The following is a 17,354-nucleotide window of genomic DNA, read 5'->3' as shown; positions in this document are numbered from 1 at the left end:
ATCTTTCTCATAGCGCCAGTGCATCCTGTAAGTTGATACATTCACATATTGTTTCAATGTAATATGGCATGGCCGCACTCGTAATGTTTTTTGTTGTTGTTGGTCTTGCTGACTTCACCAGCCGTCCTGTGGACCTTAAAGAAAAAAACTGTGCTGCACTCTGTTAACAATATCATCTCCATCACATTGCAATACATCTCATGGGACTTGACTTCATTTTCTCACTACTTTTAAAGTGTATTTGCTGACTATTGTTCCCCCGCTGTTCCAATCCCGGTCACAAAATATGATTTTATTGATGTTGACGTGACTCACCAATTCCGGTTGCTGTAAGCCTCACAATAATAAGGAAAAATAGTGAATGATCCGAGCATGTTTTTGGAATGTGGGACGATTACCCGGGGGAAACCTATGCAGGAACAGGGAGCACATGCAAACTCCACACAGGAAGGTCGAAGCCAAAATTGAACCCTGCACCTCTGGACACCGTGCCGCCAATTGCAAGTATTATATATAAAAAAAAAATTCTAATTGTATTCTCTCACATTTATGCATTTAAGTCGATTTTTTTTTCTTCTTCTAAGGTTATCTTTGTCATTGGGGTGAGTGCTCCAGGCAGAGGTCCCAGGTGTGACTAACACTCTGTTGGCCTCCAGCTCTCCCTCCCCGGCTGACGTTTGTCAAGCTGCAGGTGGTTGTCTCTGGCTGGCTGCATTGCACAGGTGTATTTAGCGTCACGCACAAGCCAAGAGGGGAAAATCAGTGAGCTGGAAAACAGAAGACAAAAAGATATTCACGTTCAATTTCAGACTGGAGCCACAAATGCATTCATGTGGCATGCAGAGGTGGGTCAATAAGATCGTCCATTCACTAGATGATGAATAAATAACTAAAGCTGCTACCCAAGCTCATAAACTATTCTCCACAGAAGGTGGATTAAATAAATATTTTATAAATAAAATATATCTTTCTAGTAGTACTAAGTTCATTTTGTTTTCACTTCTCAATCACTTCACTGCTTCTTTTATCACAAACAAGATATTTTAGGTTACATTACCTGACATGTTTCAGCTTGTACTTCCGCCGTCATCAGAGTGTGACCAGTGACACTCTGATGAAGGCGGAAGTACGAGCCGAAACATGTCAGGTAATCCAACCTAAAATATCTTGTTTGGGAGACTATGTTCCAAACTGCTGTAAATAAAGCCATTTCATGAATCTGCTGTGCATAAAATCAATCGATCCTTCTCCTCCAAAGGCAAGTCATAGATTCTTGTCTGATCATTCCAGAGATAGTATTGGGATAATTTACAAACACCTTTACTGCACTCTATAAAAAGTTTCCTCCAAATATTTTTTTGTCGATGACATTTTAAGTATTGCAACAGTAAAAAATGCGAGAGGAACCTTTTTGTTTTGCAATGAAAGAATTTCTATGAATTCTTCTCATCAGCACTCTCCCAGTTTCTCCAGAAATGTTAATCATATCTGTTTGCATCATGTGGTGAAAATGCTCAAATTTAAAAAAATAAGATGTCTGTCATTATACAAACAACCGTGTTATTAAAAACCTGCTTAGCCAACTGGAAGAAAAGGGGAGGAAGTGAACTACATGGCTCGGTAGAAATCATGAAACTAATTGCGCTGATGTTCAGCTTTAAGGGAGCGTGTTACTTAAAGCAACACAAAATGAAGCTGATATCATACATGATTATTGCATGTTACCTTTAAGTGTGTGGATGACCAGGTAGAATAGCAGCGAACACCGCTAACATGAACTCTTGAGTATCATTGATTAACCTGTTACGGCAGTTAGAGTAGTGCTAAAATAAAATTAGTATCTAAAGACAATACATTCTAATTTCATGGGAAAGTTTTCATTTAGTAATATTGTTTTAAATATGATTTTCAGGTGCCTACATGGTTGGACCAAATGTCTTAAAAAGTAAATTAAGTCAAATTAAACATTTTATTTTTTATTTTTATCAAAAACAGTGCCTGGAATCGTCTTCCAAAAATGCTAATATTGTCATGTGATCAATATTTAGATAAGGTTAATTGACACAAAATAATTCTTCATCTATGATAATCCCCAAAGGTGTTTTTTTTCTTAGAAGATATATCACCTTTCAGTTGACGAAAGCAGAAAGATAATAAAAGAAACTGTTTCCGGTGAGATGAGGCACACAGGCAAAATTGGAAAGGCAGAGTGAGATAAAGTCAATTACAGTGGCAAAGATTAAAGGTGCTCAATATTTTTTACCATGTCTGTGTGCACTCATATAAATTAGACCCCATCTCATTCGAGGAAGCCTGCATGATTTTCACTATGGCAAAGGATTATTTTTTTTTCCATCTAAATCTGTTAATGACACTCAATCTTGTTTTGTATTCATGCTGGAAATCATTTTGGTTGATTGATTTTGTAGCCACAGTCATCGGGCACAGTTATCGTAACATTTCGATTGTTTACTTTTTCATTAAAGTTATTTCTATATATATATATTGATTCAGGCTCCAGCCTTGGTAAAATCGAGTATGAATTTCCACTCAACACAATACTACTACAATAAATTCCCAAAAATAGTCAGTATTACTTGAAATTAAAAAGACTGTATTGTACATGAAAAGTAAAGCAATGTGACTGGTAAATATTATAAGATTTACCAAATAAAACTAAGAAACATATAGTATAAAGCTACCTAAATAACAAAAATAATGTTTCTTAATTACTATAAATGTATTGAACTTAAAAGTAGTACTAAACAACTAAATGGTTCTCGGAGGAGAGGCGGGTCGACTGGTTTCTTCTATATTGCTGTTTGGTTCTGATTTATTTTTTTATTTATTTTTTTTACCACGCAGCTTATTTAGAGCGAGAGGCGGGGTGCACCCTGAACTGGCCCCCAGTCAATCACAGAGCCCCTTTGTTATTAGGCAGGCAAAATCCATGACACTTGCAGTCACTTTGGCAAGCTTAAAACCATTATAAATGGGTTTTGAAGAGAGGCGCATAATGAAATTCTGAAGTGTCAAAAACATGCGTGTCCATGAATATATCAGGGGGAGCGTCATCACATCATTAGCAAAATGCATACAGGAAGAGGGGGGGGTGACCTGGAAACAAGAATGCGGGAAAACGGGGAGCTTGCTGACTAAATAAATCAAACAGGGTGAAGAGTTACATAAAGGAAGCAAGTAGGGTATTTGAAATGAGGAGAGGTGCACATATTAACAGGAAATGGGGTCAACTATTTGAAATCAACAAAATCAGACAACAGCATCGACTGAAAAATCGTCACTCTTTTTAATTATGGTTTTATTGTTGCAAGATTATGTTTTTTTTAACTATCACGGTTCTAATCTTGAAATATTTATGTTTTATTCAAGTAAGCTTATTCTATAAAGCAGGGATTTCAAACTCATTTTCATGAAGGGCTTCGGTTTCAGTAACAAGTATTCAAGCATGAAAACATTGTTGACAAATAACATCATCTAATTAATTTTTAATCGAATTGTACATGACATTCCAATTATGAAAAGCAGTTCTACCCTTTTGAGTGACGATTGCTGGCACATTTTCAAGGATCTTTCAATGCAAACAATTTAATAAAACATGTCCCTCTCTTACTAAACAATAACTACATAACTTCGGCATGAGCACAAAGAAACCAATAAGATTTAAAATGCAAAAGAAAATACTGTATATAAAAAATACTATACTAAATACTAATTGTAACGCCTGCAGACGTCAAGTAAACTGTGGCACTTCTGACTCGACCTGAAGTTCCCATGGCAACATGGAACACAGATTTGGTGCACTTATATAGACCTAGTCGCAACGGTTGGATGTGAGTTGCGCCCATTCGGGGCACTGGTAAGTATGCCCCGCCTTGGTTCCATCATCATCACATTAGGATGAATTACTATGCATGTCAACGTTTTAACAAAAGTCAACGGTCAATGATTTTTGCGCCCCAGACTGGAAAGGTGTCGCTCTTCATGTGAAAACATAAATTTAATCACTAGATTATTTGTCCAGCTCATTCTAAAGCAGATATTTATATTCTGAAATGTTTTTACTTTGCTACAAACGTTTTTATTGGGATGTTGGTGTCATCTACTGGCTAGTGAAGGAATATAAGAATTTGATCTTGAAATAGTTCATTAGACATCTTGTGCATGAGAGTATGAAACTGCTGAGTGTGTGACAGTGGGAACAAAACAAAATATGTGGTTGGTGCGAGGACGTCTGCGTTCCAGAACAAAAAGATCATCCAGGAGCAGCAACAAGGACGACCCACAGGGCCATCTGATCGATAACAACAATTGGTGACCCTATATGGAAAACTACAACCAGGAGGAGCGAGCAAGTTATTCGGCAGGAGAAGAAAGACCAATGAGAGCAAGCTAAAGTTAACTGCAGTTTACACATAGCCAATAGAATAATGATAGAATGCCTTTGCTGATGTGCCATTTGCATATTGTGTAGTATAACTAATGGCTGGGCAACTCGGATGTAGAGTACGTCTGCTGGTGGCAACAGAGGCGTACAGAGGTGTATTGAGAGGGACCCGAGACCCAGGTGATGTATTAGATTTGTGTGTTAGGAATAAATCCACTCGTGTGTGAAAATGCCGGCTTCCTGATACCTTTCTATTGCAGAACGAGCGCGCATATTGTTGGATGAGTGGCAGTTGGGTAAAGTCACAAATTGGAGTCAGATTAGTAACTCGAGTTCATGTTAAATTAGAAATAAATTCCAACAATTTATGGTGACCCCGACGTGATGCATGAGAGGTAAAAGAGTCTGGGACTCTAAAGAAGTCTGGGACTTCAGTAACCACAAGAGTCTGGGACTCTGGGTCTGGGACCCACGTCCACACCAGGTGACGACCTGACAAAGACGCCACACGTCCCACCGTCTTTCCTCTTGGGCCCACAGTGAGACAAGGTAAGCAGATTCCTTTTCAAATTCTGCACATTGACAACACTAAATTATAAGAGGAAGGATGATCGGACCAGTGAAAGTGTGTAGTAGGGTATAAAATCTGGGATTTACCTACTAGAATAGTTTGGAACTATTTGCGGTTACTATACGGTTTAAAATCTGGGATTTACGTATCAGTACAAGTGTGGACTTAGTAGGGTATAAAATCTGGGATTTACCTACTAGAATAGTTTGGAACTATTCGTGGTTACGATACGGTTTAAAATCTGGGATTTACGTATCAGTGTGAAAGCAGTGCGAGTGGGAGTGAGAGTGTGGAATCTAAAATTGTTCTGCGTAAAAAGTGGTTGGGAGACACACGAGTGGATTTAAAGATGGCGGATAAGAGGAAGTGGGATAATGGTCTCGGGTCCCTTCAAATTAAGGGTCCCTCCAAATTAAAGGTCCCTCAGGGTCCCTTCAAATTAAGGGTTCCCTTCAAATTAAGGGTCCCTTCAAATTAATGGAATAAAAAGTAAGAAAATTAAGAAGGAAAAAGAACGGTGTCAGAAGTTGTTTCTGAAATTAAAGAAGGATGAATTGTTTCATGGAGAAAGAGCAAAATTAATATCCGAGATAGTTTAAAATGTAAAGATTGGAAAATAAGTGAAAGGCAGGATCCTGATCGAAATAAAAATCTAGATAAACGGATCAAACCCATGTAACAGAGTGGGAACCTGGCTGAGGAAAAAAAAGAAACGGAAATTATCTTAAATGTACAGGAGATATTCGCGTTAAAGGAAAAGTAAGAGAGAAACACTGAAGTTAAAATTTGCAAAATAAAAGGAAAAGAATTACAAATAGCGTCTAAAAGTAAAATAGAGAATAAATCAGACAAGTAAGATGAGCAAAAAGGTGTTCTTAGTGTGCTCTTTGTGGTCTTTTATGTTGTGCGCCAAACGTGTGTGTAGCGTGTGTGTGCGTGCGTGTGTGCGCAGAGGATCCTCATGAATGAGTGTGTGTGTGTGTGTGTGTGTGTGTGTGTGTGTGTGTATACGTGTGTGTGAGTGAGATGTGTGTCCTATGGAAGAAATTAGTCATGGAGAATGTTCAGGAGCCTGTTGAGCGATAATAGGGAAGTTGAGAAGTAGACGATGAGTATGTTTAAGTTGGTTGGAGAAACTAAGATGATTGAGGTGTGGCAGTAGAGAAAATAAGGTGTGTGGCAGTAGAGACTATAAAGTGTGTGACAGAAAGTGACTAGAAAGGTGGCCTGATAGGATGAGAATAAGAGACAACAAAATGTTGTGTAGAAGACAGTGAAAGATGTTGAATGTGAACATGATGAAGGGGGAACAGTAAAGTAGGCCTGCCCTTTGAGAGGGTGAGATTGAGGAGCGTGCTGCGCTTGCGCGTAGTCATGGGTCTGTGCTATGCTCGTGTGTGTGGTGGGCCGGCATCATGATTGTTGCAGGAAATGGCCAGCCTGTGAGCAATCAACATTGATGCCGCGTCCCCCCTCGTGTTATGGCTGCAGGTGAGGCAGAGAAAGTGTGAGGTTTTCAGAGAATGTTTGAAGAAGAGTGATGCACATTTGCATGAAGGATAGAAGGCGCTGATGAAAAAAAGTATAACCAAAACGTCATCCTCTATGACGTTTGCGCAGCGTTATTTGTTGTTATTGTTTGTGAGCTGTGTCTCTGCTGTTTTTTGTGTTCTCTGTGTGCTGTCAGTGTTATGTGTTAAAAGGATGAAATTGGCTAAAATAGGTAAATAAAAAGAATTTATTAGACTGTAGTCTATCTGATTTGCACCGCAAAACAAAAGCAATTTTGAAAGATGTGTCATGTTAAATGATAATGTAATCGTATGTAGTAATATAACACCTTATATGGGTTCTCTAAGTTATATAAACATACATTTTGTAGAGCTTGTTTGACATGTGCTAAAGAGAATCCATAGGGTTATAATGCCTGATCATAATAGATGCATTCTCAAAATAGATTGAATTGTTTCAAAATTAACACTGAATGCCTTAACAGTGGCAAAAACGTTATGTAAAGAAACAATGACGTTATTGCATGTTAGGTGGCCATCTTGGTTGCTGTTTTGTTAACTTTAACAATATGGTATTTGTGGGAACTAAGAGTCATAATGAATAGGGGAGAGATGAGTTGGCAATTTATATAGAACACTCTCAAAATTATGCTGCATTGTGTTGATTTAAAAAAGATCAATTTGGCCTTTGCAGTGTGATCCGCTGTGTTGCATCTGGCCATGGAGAAAGTATGATGTTTATTTGTGTACTTTGTCAACAACCGATGTAGATGTTAACGAATGAAATTAATATCTTTAAAATGAATGTGGATTGAGACCACAGGTAAACACCCAGGCAGCTACCCTGAAGCTGAGATGATGTTCAGGACGGCGATGCTGAACGGCCTCCCAAATGAGGTGTAAGCGATTATGAGAAGTGATCCGGACATTTTGGTCTGTCCGGAACCGAGATTCAAGAGGCATTTGATACACCATTGCCGCATCTACATGGAAAAAGCAAATAAAGATCAAAAGGAAACTGACGCTCTGGCGACTAGTTTGGTTAAATTACAGTTGGCAAAGTTGCATGGTGAGGCAAAACAAGAAAAGGTTAAACAAAAACAGATGTATCAGACTCCAGTGGGGGCTGGACGGGGCCGAGGCCAAGGGTTCCGTGGTGGATACAGAGGGCGTGGTCGTGGCGCCCCCCTGGGACGAGGGCGGAATTGGTTCGCTCTAGGGACTTGCTTCAACTGTGTGTCCCCTGATCACTGGGCACGAGATTGTAATGGCAACCCACCACCACCAGGGGCGGAGCAGCAGAACCAGCAAGCAGGGCCACCACACCAAAGGGGATCGCAGCAGCCCCGCCCGTGGCCACAGCCGAATCCACAGGGGCAGTATTACCAAGCCGACCCGTGGTACGGCCCGGACGAATAGGGGGGCTTGGGAAGCTCGGGAAGCACTGGTCAGGCAGAGCCAATGCTTCGGTTGACAGTGGCAGACACTCCGGTCCAGATGTTGGTGGACACTGGAGCAACACATTCATCGATCAACATGCCACTGCCAAGTACAGCGTTGTCAAAACGACTTACAACGTTGGTCGGCTTCTCGGGACGTCCTCAGACTCTGCCCTTCACTCGACCATTGAAAACGGAAATCACAAACACCGGACAGAAACTATATCATTCATATGTTCATGCAATGGACACACCCATCAACTTGATGGGCAGAGACATGTCAGCATTGAGAGCCCAGATTCTGTGCGGCGAGAAGGGACTTACAGTGACATTTCCTGACGGACAGGTTCTGGAATGCTCCCAGCCTGTGACACCTCAGGGTCAGTGGTTGATGGCACCACTCCCCACAGTACCAGAAACGGCACGAATCTACTGGGCGAGATTGAAACCTGAGACTCCGTTTGGGGGAGGTGTCTACTCCACGTACCTCTTGTGGAAACCGTGGATCCAGGCATGGGCACCGTACCACCCCCCAGTGGATCCATTGCATTGCACTCTATATTATGATAGAGAATCAGATGAGATATATAGAGATGCGTTTGAAGAAATTGAGGGAGATGATTGGACATTACAATCACCATGCATCTTTGTGGGCCCCGAGGGGGTGGCAGCATATGTACAGTTGTCGCCGGAGCAAGAGCAATGGTATCGAATGAGTGAGGAAGGTTTGCCGCACGTGTCACTGGCTGTGTCGCCAGGCCATGAGCCCCGCCAATTGGGGCCCATGGTGAAACGATTAACACAACAACATGACTGGATGATGACTGAGATTCCAGATGTATGGCATTCGGCCGCAACCAAAAGTTACAGGATAATGGCAAAAATGGTAGATGAGGCAGACCTTGAATTGGTCTTTCTGGACCGCCATCATGGGCGGGAACAGACAGACCATGAGTCTGCACAGGCAATGCTGGATCAAATGCCACAGACCTTGTGGTCACAGGGTCCATTCGATGTTGGTTTTTGTCATACGGTTCAGCCGATCCAATTGGAAGTTGATTGCTCCAGTCCGGTCCGCCGTCCTCAATATCGATGGCCGAAGGAAGCAGACAAAGGTATGGAGGACACAGGGGCACAGTGTCTGCCAATGGTGGGCTTAAAGGTTGACCGCCTGGACAGGCAGGTCAAGAGAGGGAATGTGACAATGGCGGGAATTGGATCCAAGTCGGACTCGAAAGTGTCTGAACAACGACGACGACGATGCAAATGTTTAACTTTATTGACTATTTTCAGAAGTGATGGAGCGAAAGAAGAACGAGTGATGGTGTATCATTCCTGTAATGGAACGGTATGGTATGAAGCAGAGCAAGATGGTGGTAAGACGCTGACACAGACACAACAACTACTGCTAAATCTGAGGTATAAACAACCGATACAGGTGAAAGCTTGGGTGACAATTTTCAACTGGACTCAACAATGGCTTGATTTGTTAGATAAATTGGACAATTATCAACCACGGTACCAGGACTGGCCCTTGGTACGCCCACAGGAAAGAAAAAGCCAATTTTTTACGGCAATGTTGCACAACAAAATTTCACCTGCCTAAAGTTAAATGGGACTGGCCCTGGGATTGGAAATATCCAGGAGTCATGGTGTAATGAAAATGTGTCTTTGCCAGCAGGAATCCCTCTCGCTCGTGCTGATGTTTGGCTGTGGTGTGGAGCAAAAGTGTTGTACGATAGGCTTCCCTCCAATGCCTCAGGTAAGTGCGGCCTAGTAACGCTGATCATGCCAATTAGTGTGACAGCATTAGACGTGTCCAGAATAAATTGGGAAGGCGTTGGACGGTGGGGAAGAATCCCCTTCCTTGTGAGGAGGAAAAAGGACATGCAAGAATGGTTGAATGCAGGAGACCCCACGTACATAGATGCAATTGGAGTTCCGAGAGGGGTCCCTGATGAATACAAATTGGTGAATCAAGTGGCGGCAGGATGGGAGAGTATTTTCCTGCTCATTACAGTAAACAAAAATGTGGACCGGATTAATTATGTCCACTACAATGTCCAACGATTGGCGAACTTCACCACCTCGGCACTCCAGGCAGTGCATGAGCAATTAGCAGCCACATCTCTTATGGCATTCCAAAATAGAATAGGTTTAGATATGGTGTTAGCGGAAAGAGGAGGAGTCTGTGGTATTTTTGGGGATCAGTGCTGTACTCTGATTCCCAACAATACGTCTCCTGACGGTCGGCTCACTAAGGCATTGGAGGGTCTGCGCACGCTAAGTAACAAAATGAAGGAGCACTCAGGTGTGGACACCAGTTGGTACTCTGACTGGTTAAACGTCTTTGGCAAATATAAAAGCTTGATTGCATCAGTACTGATTTCTATCGCTGTGTTTGCTGCTATTATGGTGTTATGCGGATGTTGCTGTATTCCATGTATCAGATCATTAACTGTTAAGACAATTGAACGCACGTTGGGGCCACTCCCTCCGGGTGGCCAGTACATGATGATCCCTCAGAAGGACCCCCAGGAGGCGGAGACAGCTGTGGCCCTCCGGGATGTGAGTATGTGAAGGTGGCCTCAGGGACCTGAGGCCATGAGGAGGGTATGAAATTTTCTCCTGATTGTCTACTAGAATTAAATTGTTTGCTGATTTTTAGCTTACGGCTAGTGATTTTTAGCTTGTGTTTAACAAGAAAACAAGGTATTCGAGTGATGACCTCAGTGGTCTGAGGTCATGAGAGGGAATGAAGGAATATAAGAATTTGATCTTGAAATAGTTCATTAGACATCTTGTGCATGAGAGTATGAAACTGCTGAGTGTGTGACAGTGGGAACAAAACAAAATATGTGGTTGGTGCGAGGACGTCTGCGTTCCAGAACAAAAAGATCATCCAGGAGCAGCAACAAGGACGACCCACAGGGCCATCTGATCGATAACAACAATTGGTGACCCTATATGGAAAACTACAACCAGGAGGAGCGAGCAAGTTATTCGGCAGGAGAAGAAAGACCAATGAGAGCAAGCTAAAGTTAACTGCAGTTTACACATAGCCAATAGAATAATGATAGAATGCCTTTGCTGATGTGCCATTTGCATATTGTGTAGTATAACTAATGGCTGGGCAACTCGGATGTAGAGTACGTCTGCTGGTGGCAACAGAGGCGTACAGAGGTGTATTGAGAGGGACCCGAGACCCAGGTGATGTATTAGATTTGTGTGTTAGGAATAAATCCACTCGTGTGTGAAAATGCCGGCTTCCTGATACCTTTCTATTGCAGAACGAGCGCGCATATTGTTGGATGAGTGGCAGTTGGGTAAAGTCACAAATTGGAGTCAGATTAGTAACTCGAGTTCATGTTAAATTAGAAATAAATTCCAACACTAGCCACCCTGACTCCAGTGTCTTGATGACACTCAACGAGATAAGTGAAAGCATGTAAATTGAGTCCTGAATAAATGTCTACCAGACCCTTGCATAGGCCGGGGCTTAACCTCTGTGTGTTTTGACGATATCTCAAGGTCCACATCCACAATGGAGGGGCACCCACTTGATATGAATCTTTAGTTAGTTGATCAGTGCCTCAGGAGGCAGAACGACAGACAGACCAAAGCGTGCAAGCAGCCAGGCAGACACGCCGCAGTGTGAATCATCCATTCGGCTGCGTCGTCTGGGAAATCAGTCAAAGTGACGAGCGATGTGCGCATTTGTGCTCACATACCCATTGACAAAATGTCCTATCAAGTCAATGGTATTGGTTTGTGAAAAGCACCAGCCTCTGCATTATGCAACACAAAAAGCATTTTATAAAAGGGAGGTTATGGGAGTCTTCATGTTCTCCCAATAAATTAAATCAAATAGAATCTTTTGAAGGCATTTTGACATCTCTTGGATAAATATCTATTGAGAAATTCACATTGACATTGTCACTGAATCATTGAATAAATACTTATTCAAGTAAAGTAGTAATACATGAAAAATCTACGGTTGCTTGCTCTCCCTTCCTGTCCGTGTCCCTTTCACCTTGCCGCTATCTGTCTGAATCTGTCTATCAGAGATGCAGGGATGTTTTATAGCAGTAAAGTACACCGCTGTGCAGTAATACCTCCTGAGACAGCGAGGGAGCTGATAGGTATCGCCCTACAAACACAATGTTCCTCCAAGGACTTCGTACACTGAAATAATGTGCTGCTTTCTCGTTCTCCCTTTTCTCTCATGTCTGTCTCTGTCTTATATCTCTCCCCTCCCCATGTGGCTTTTTTAACATCTATCTTTCTCTGTCAGATGGACCTCCCAAGGGTTATAATACGTATAACCGTTACCCAACAGGAGATTGTGCAGATATCCTTGTTCCCGCCGAGTCACGGTTGAAATGGAAACAATACCTGCCCGGTGATGACAGGACCAGTGCTATATTCAGGCACAGTGCGGAGAGGATGAGCCGGCATGCTTTTGCATGAAGCGCCAGGTGTCCTGCAGCGTGTGCGTGTCTCGTGCGTCACCTTACTTTCGCCCGGGCCTTGGCTCCCTTTGGTGCTGGGCATATGGTGATTATTGGAATACGAGTGATGCTTTTAGAATATTGTGTGATAATGCAGGAAACTGTTTCAACATTGGTGGAACAGTGAAAAAATATATATGCGCTACTAGTGTTGGAGCCAATTTAGTGTCTTACATTTTAATTTGATTAAAATTGGCTGGCCTTGGGACTTATTTTTTGAACTTTGATAAAGATTTGCTGGCCTTGGGCCATGGACCTTTATTTTGACACAGCCTTTGGTCACCTGGTCAGTCACCTGATCAGGTGAAGATGGCTGCTCCCACATGGTAGTCATCCTCAATCAGTCTCAGTTAGGCAAAGGAAGATCATAATGATCCTTTGGAATTTAGGAACTTTGAACATGTCAAACAAACTTTTGTTTACTTCTTGGAACCCGCAACAACCTATTCATTGGCTGACTGCCCCCCACTCCTTGCCTGGCTGCTTTTGCCTACCACCTTTTCCTGCCTGTCATTGCCTACCACCTCCACCTGCTTGCCTTCATGTTGGATATTCTTCCTCGATCTTCACCAAGGTCGCCTGCTTGCCTCCATGTTGGATATTCTTCCTCAATCTTCAACAAGGTATGAGCAACAGCTTTACACAGTGTTTTAAGATAAACATGTGACAACAACTGTACAACATCTAATCTTTGGAAAAAATTGTCTTGTTTTGGGGCATATATCCAACGTGGTCGGGCTACTTTTGAGCTGTTGGCCAATGCATGCGTGTAAATTTGAAAGGTTCTACATGACAACCAGCATTACTTAAGACTGCTTTAAAGTGCCTTATTGTTGCGGCGTGGAATAGCCATGTGGAGACTTGGTGAGATATAGTCCAGCCACCTGAGGCTTTAGGTGGGTACACGTTATATATTTTTTACTGTAAAAGCTTAATCATGTTTCAAGCATGTTGGAGAGGTAAAATTATTAAGAAATAATAATTTCTCCACAGATTATTGTCTGTTGTGGGTTGGTCATATCAGCTGCAATGAATGGGTTGATGGATGGATGGATGGAGGGAGGGAGGGTAGTTAATAAATTGACATCACTCAGAGTAAGTTTTAGGATGGTAATTGGAACTGATTATTTCCATTTAATTTATTTCCATATTGGACATTGAGCGGTTGGACTCTACAATCATGAAAAAATGTGTGGTCACCAAAGAGCACATTAACTGAAAAGCAAATAAGATGAGGTATGATTTCAGCTGCTTGGAAGTCATTATCCATCTGGGGCAACTCAGCAAAAAAAAAAAAAGCCTGAATGATTTTTGCCGTTAATATGATAATCAATTATACACGTGTCAAAATTAATGGCCCCAACCAAGACGAAAAAAAAGCATCAATGTTGAGCGGAAAGACCAAAGGAATTATTAGACGAGGCATTATTTCCCAAGGATGCTGGATGGGATTAAACCGTGGGGCTGGTGGGAGGCCGGAATTGTTTTTCCTCTCCCTGGGGTTGTCTCAGGTAACAACTACTCCTGCGTTATTAAAAAGCTAAAAACAGTGTATACGGTTACAGCAACATGGATTCCGCTGCTGTCCTCCAAATAGGCCGTGATCATGCCTATTTGCTTATGTGTGCATACAGACAATCATTTTACAAACTGCAATGAGAATCCCCCATATAGGACCCCTTACTAACTGCCAACGGCTAGTAGGGAGCCTCGAAAAATGTTTGTCATTGGCTTATATTAATTACAAAACAATTACACTGTTTTAGATACTGTGATGCATTGGGTATCCCCTAATTGGGCCTCTTACCAGCTCTTGCTGGATGCTGAGTTATGGACCAGCAAACCCCCGTAGACACTAGACCAGGGGTGTCAAACTCATTTTTTTCGCGGGCCGCATTGTAGTCATAGCTTCTTTCGGAGAGCCATTATGACTGTCAACCCAAATAAATATATGAGCCCCTCATATTATATACAGTAAAAGCTACAAAAAAAAAACTGACAAAAAACTGGTCGATGGTATAAAAAAAAAAAAAAAGATATAAAAGTGAAGACAATTTGCAATTCTAGTAATGAAACACTGATTTGATGCACAAGACGATGAAGAATTAAATATGTGTTATGTATTCTACTGCAACATGAAGAAAGTCGAGTCACAGTCAATGATCAAACCTATTTTTGCCCCCGTGGACTGGTTAAAAGTTTTTGTTTTTTTATCAGAAGACATTAAAAGAAAACATTAAAATGCAATTCATCCTTATATATGTTTATAAATGGAGGTTGAAAGAAAAGTCAATTAGTCTTTTATTGAATATACCTGCTTATTCATTCTTCTTTTTCTTTTCTTTTTTAATGGGGTGAGGGTGGGGGGGTCATTATGTCCACGGTCCTTTTTTCAGGGGCCCTCCGGGTGTCTCGAAACACCAAGAAAGAAAGAAAGAAAGGAAGCTTTGATATCCATCTCAAGGTAAGGTAGAGGAGGAAAATGTAGAAAGAGCTTGTTAAATGTGCAGCGCTCTGCACAAGACAACTTTGGCATTTGTGCTGGAGCAGTGCAAATAAGCACCAGCTAAGCGATTGCAAACACCGCATAATCTTGACGTGTGCACTATTTCTCAACACTGTTTGGTTTGTTGTGCACACAATCTGCTTGGTGTGGAGTTTGTGTCTGTCACGGCAAACGCTGTCAGATTTTTTTTAACGGCGGTTTCGCTAATCGCATTATGTTTTACGGGCAGGACGGCTGACTGCGCACACACATGCAGACGCTGACCCGAGACGCACATTAGTGTAAGTTAATGGACATTTATATATGCTCCAAACGCATTTGTCCATGAGGATTGACCTTTTTCTTTTCTTCTCTATGTACACTACTTTGCTCTTTTATTATCCTTCACTGCCCGTATAGATCTTTTCGAACACATACACATTTTAATGTATCTTTGGACTGAGAAGAACATAAAAGGAATGAGGCCATATCGTCCACATACAGTACATGTGACTTATATGACTCCAATTGTCAGCATTTGTTCAACTGCAATAGGTCATCTCAAGCAGTAATTGGACATGTCCATAGAAAAGTTCAACTGAGCACAATTGAACAAGAGCTTTTAATTGTTTTAATCCACCAGATTTGTTTCACGAGATAAATCTCCCATTATATGACATGAATACTAACATTCGGGAATATGTAGAGTGCTCTTTTTGCATTAAACTTGATTCAAAACCATCCAAGGAAAGAGTAGTTCAATTTCAAAAAAATAAAAGACCGTTTTGTAAAGTTATAGATAACTGCCACCTTCAGAGAGAGTTCCAGAAGCCCCCCCAGTGGCAAAAACATAAGTACGGCGCTGTGCGTGATGGTCAGTTCTCATATTTTGTTCGCTTTGCTCTTCCACCATCTGAGCCTAGTCGGTGTGCATTGGTCCATGATCAGCACATGTTGGCCGTCAAGCGTGAGGGTCTCACACATGCCTTGCCATTCTTGTGGCCCCTCACTTATCTCATCCCTCATCATCTGATGGGGGGCTGAGGGCAGGTAAAGTCATACCAGCTTCCCGGCTTATCACTGAAAACTCGCTGCTTCCCTTGCAGACTGCCTTTTGTCAGGTCAGAAGCATGTTTGCCATCCAAGACATCAGCTACGGAAAGACTACCCAGAATAATTGACCAGTGTAAAGAAGGCTTAGATGGCTGAGGGGATATGATGGCCATCTAGCAATGGGTGGGTTTGTCTATCAAACGGCGATACGTGTCATGCAACAACAGGATGGCTGATTGGATTGTTTTTCGAGGATGCTCCACCATGGCTTGAGACAAACCGAGCAAGCTGGCGCTAGCACGATAATTTGTGTTGTTGTTTCCTCCTTGTGCCCTGTCGAGTTCAACACGAGTTCAGTACATACACACTGTGAAGTCTTGTCTGTCTGGTGTTCAGGTTACACTTTGCCTGCCAGGCTGAAGACGCGCAGGGCCTAAAGAGATTGACTGCATCCCTAATTAGCCTCTGCCACGATTGTGTTTACCCAATCCCACATTTATTTTCCATCTGTAAATTGTTGAGGAATGTTTCCCTTGCAAGAGGGTCTCGGTTCACCCACAGGACTGTCATTTTAGCTTGTTGCACTGATGAATTGGCAAGATATGAAGTCATTACTTCATTTGAGGAAGGAGAGTGAAGCAAAACTGTTTGGATTTTATCATTTGATGCACATGCGGCAGGAATTGAATGTTGAAGCAAACCAGGTGGGAAATATGTCAACTGTGTAGACCTCTTCCACACACTCGATGATGGAAATTTGTTTCCCCGTCTGTCAAGTGGCTGCTTTGCCTCTGGCTTTTAATCGCTAAGCACTTCTTGCTTTCATTGTTTAAAAATATTGTTTAAAAAAATCTATTGTATGAGTAAAAATGTGTATGAAAAATAATTTTGATAGAAAAATTATCTTACCCAAAGCCAAAAAATTGGTCTATGTTCATGTGTCACCTTACCTGTTAATATGATTTTTATGTTTTATAATGAAATATCTTAATTTGAGTAAATATTACTTCCGAATTCAGCATTTATTTTCAGTTCAGCACCCACAGTGAACGTTATCATTTAGATTTGTTCAGACAATTGCGATCTATTTATTGCACTTCTTTCAGATGTTTACTGAAGAATTGCTTCAAGAAATTACAGTTCCTCATTTATCCAACCATCCGCAAAACAAACACACACACGCACGCACGCACGCACACACACACACCCACACACACACACACACACACACACACACACACACACACACACACACACACACACACACACACACACACACACACACACACCAAATAAAGTTTGCATTGTAAATTACCCAACACCTGCAGAAATAATTACCATGCATGACCTTGAACATAATCAAGGAGATGGTCTTGCTG

This window comes from Syngnathus leptorhynchus, chromosome 6 (genome assembly GCF_054491065.1).
Source record: "Syngnathus leptorhynchus isolate UIUO chromosome 6, UIUO_Slep, whole genome shotgun sequence".
NCBI lineage: Eukaryota > Metazoa > Chordata > Actinopteri > Syngnathiformes > Syngnathidae > Syngnathus > Syngnathus leptorhynchus.
The sequence above is the reverse complement of the archived record's forward strand: the minus strand, read 5'-3'. Positions refer to the sequence as shown.